Here is a 3,571-nt window from a genome sequence, read left to right on the forward strand (position 1 = left end):
GCCTTAATAGCCGCGGAGGAAATTTGGGCATAAGCTCCCCAGTGATAATTTGTTTGATCAGCGGTATAAGCTCCCTGACCCGTTAACAGGTCAAAGGTCCAATCTCTCTGCTCTGGAGTCAAAGCGGCAGCATTTGCTCGGGCCTGAGTTTGTGCAGCCTCTTGCCATAGTGCTCTCCATTCCATATATTTGCCCATACTGGGGAGAGCGGCTTTTGCAATCATTTGCCAGTCGGCAGGAGTTAGTGCCATGCCAGCAAGCCTGTCTAACTGCACCAAGGTAAAATTAGCATTGGCTCCATATTTACGGACCGATTCGGCAAGCTCTTTAATCTGTGTATAATCTACCGGAGCGTGAACACGCCCACCCTCGGCTCCTTCAAAGACCGGAAATGCCTGTTGTATCTTCCTTTGTGCCTCTCTTGAAATGAAGGAGTCCGCGCACTGCCTCTTTGCACAGGGCTGACGCGCTACGCAGGGCGGAGGCTCCGCATAGGGCGGAGATGCACTATGACCTTGAAGCCGACTGCCCTGAGGCCGAGCAGCAAGCTGGCCTTTGCCAGTCGCTTTTGGCTTTTTTCTTGACCTATAAGCTCGCATTTCTCTCTCATAACAAACTGCTTCCTCCTCCAAGTCTGTTTCCTCAGAAGGGCTAATTTCTTCATCTGATTCACAGCTATTAAGAACTGGCTCCTTAAACTCATCTCTTTTCTCCTCTTTCCTTCCAATCTCTCCCCAGGTATTTTTCCCTGACATTAACTTTTCTTTTTTCCTTTGTTTTCTCTCCTCTTTCCTTCTAATCTCTCCCCACTTTACTTCTGATAGACTGTCTTGAATTTCGTCCAGAATTCTCCACCCTGCCTTAACCACTTGTTGACATGTGAAAAGAAATAAAAGGGCTTTTAACACTAGAGAAAGTTCAAGACTAGACATACCTTGTAAAGCTGTAACACGAGTCCCATCCCAGCAGTTCTGGTTCTGCTCCGTTCCCCAGCTGAAGAGTTCTGAACCCATGCCGGATCCTTCTCAACAGTCTGTTTTGTGGGAACACTTCATTAACCGCTCCTTCCCCGTGATGCAGTAGCTCCCGGGTTTCGGCACCATTTGTTGCCCGCCGCTTTTGTGTGTCCCCCTGGTAAGAACACGCTCAGGGCAACCGGAATCTTCTGCAGTACAAACTTTATTGCTTACCCCATCAGGAGCCAGTGGAGAAAGGAGACAGAGAGAGAGCGAGAGATGGTGGAGCCCCCTCCCTTTTATGGAGGACTGTCCTCCGCCTCGGACGTGTCACTCCCTGATTGGCTGCAGCCCATCAGCCAGAGTTGTCATCACGGGAAAGGCAGAGCACATGGGGTGGGAAACTACCCCAGCGCATGTGCAGATGGTTTGTTTACTACTTAGAACACAGGTGTCAGTGCCATCTTATAATGGCGAATGTGAGGACGGCTCCTTACAGAAAGTTTACTGGAGGAGACAGGTGGAGTGAAGAGGAGGCTGTGTGTGTGTGTGTGTGTGTGTGTGTGTGTGTGTGTGTGTGTGTTGGAATGCACGTTTGCAGCAGCAGAGAAGTTAACTTTGAAAGTTGTTGCAAAATGATTGATATTTCCCTTCCTTTACAGGATGGTCCTGAGGTTAGAGCAGAGGTTCTGTTTTTTTTCTACGGGGTTCAGAGTTTTTGCCACAAATAAAGTATGCCTGTTTAATAGAAAACACAGGAAGATGTTCTGATTGTGAGACAAGGTTAATGGCATTTCTCAAATAAAATGCTCAGCATATAATTATAAAGTTGAACAAGGTCTTATGGGAACATTAGGGTTTATGTCTCTACCTTTCAGTGGAGACCAGCTAATTAACTTATAATCTTCTGTATATGTTTAATTTTGATAAGATTTATAAACATTCATTTTTTTTTCATTTTTATTCTCATTCACATTATGTTTTAGCTAACGGTGGGGTGTCTTACATCACAGGACTCCAATATGTAGTTAGACAAGTGACTTTTATGACATTCCAAAGAACTTTTTAGGTCTAGTGAATGCAAGAAGTGAATAACACATACCACATAGAAAACAGTGTGCTTTCTCACAATTTATAACTAACAGTAGTTCTTGCTGGCATGGTTATGGAAATAGAAACAAGGTAAATGTGATTCTATAGGCTTGGAAAGTGCAGTGTCATCCTTGGATAACTGGGGAGTTGGAAGCCTACATGAGAGGCTCTCTCAAAACATAACAAAGAAACTATTCACAAGCTCAATCTTTTGTGTGTTACTGTTTTCACTTTTATCTATAAGTGACTGTATAACCCATATTCCAAACAAGGACCCTTCACAGGGAGATGGGGGTGCTATTAACAATTATATCCGAACAGTAAGACTGCTCTGAGAAAAGGGGATTAATGGCTACTCCCTGAGACAATGAGGGTCTGTAAGCAGAGTAAAATACTGTATCCAGCTCAAAATTAATAAGCAGAAAAGTTTTAAGTCACAGCTAATTAAAAGAATCTCATTATGAAAACTTTCGATGTTCTTACCTCACCTTAGAATTATGGTTTTAAAAAATGGGACACTAAACAAAGAAAGAGCCTCCATTCCAATAACTACAAGATACAATACAATTAAATTTTTTCTGGAAAGGTTTTGGGACTGCGCACCATATAGTTCCACCCACTGCCCTATTAGAAACTCCCAGTCCCACCCCCTGGACCCATAACTACCTTCTGTTCCTGCCTCTCCACTCACAACTTCTGGAACGATCTTCAGCATTCTGCTTCTGGAAGCAGGTTTCTTCATAAACTCCATCTTGTTCCCCAACCATGAGTGCCTGTAGCGGTCAGCGTTACACCACGGAGGTGGAGGCCAAGATCAATCGCCTAATCAGCATGCATCTGGAGGCCTCAGATAGGTATCTCTCTCTGGGATTCTTTTTCAAAGATAACAGGTCTGTGGGCAGCCTCGTTCATTTCTTCTGAGATCTGTCTACAGAGAAGCGTCAGGCTGCCAATCTTCTCCTAATGCAGACCCGACAGAGCGGCTGTGACCACTTCTCTGATGGGCAGATGATGCCCTCGTGTCGCTGTGACGGGAGCCTGGATGCCATGGAAACTTCCTTGGCCTTGGAGAAGAACCTGAACCAAGTCCTTCTGGATCTGCACGGCCTGGGTTCAGCCAACGCAGACTTCCAACTCTGCCACTTTTTGTAGAAGCACTTCTTAGAGAAGGAGACAAATCTCATAAAGATTAGTGACTACCTGACCAACCTCCGCCAGCAGGCCAGCTAGGAGGAAAGCCTGAGTGCCTGTCTCCTCAAAAGGCTCACGTTCAACAGCGACTAGGGACTCCTGGAGTCCTTGGCTGGTGGCCTTGAGGAGCCGGCTATGTTTTGCTGATGCCAGCTTCTCGTCCAGTTCAGCATCACCTGCTAAAGCCACATGCCAAATGGAAACAAAGTTTCTTCGCGTAGACAAAAAAAAAAAAAAAAAAAACCAAAAACAACAACAACAAAAAAACAGCTAAGTTGGGAGTAGAATGGATTTATTGTCTGACAGTCTCTGGCAGTGTTAAGTAAACTGTT

The 3,571-nt window shown here is 45.1% G+C and overlaps 1 pseudogene; it reads left to right on the forward strand.

The window, feature by feature from the left end:
* Nucleotides 1-2,813: 2,813 nt before the first annotated feature.
* LOC110286188 (ferritin light chain pseudogene) lies at nt 2,814-3,332 on the forward strand (annotated as a pseudogene).
* The last annotated feature ends 239 nt before the right edge of the window (nt 3,333-3,571 follow it).

The sequence above is a fragment of the Mus caroli genome, unplaced genomic scaffold (assembly GCF_978045245.1).
Source record: "Mus caroli unplaced genomic scaffold, Mus_caroli_1 scaffold_5, whole genome shotgun sequence".
NCBI classification, from domain to species: Eukaryota; Metazoa; Chordata; class Mammalia; order Rodentia; family Muridae; genus Mus; species Mus caroli.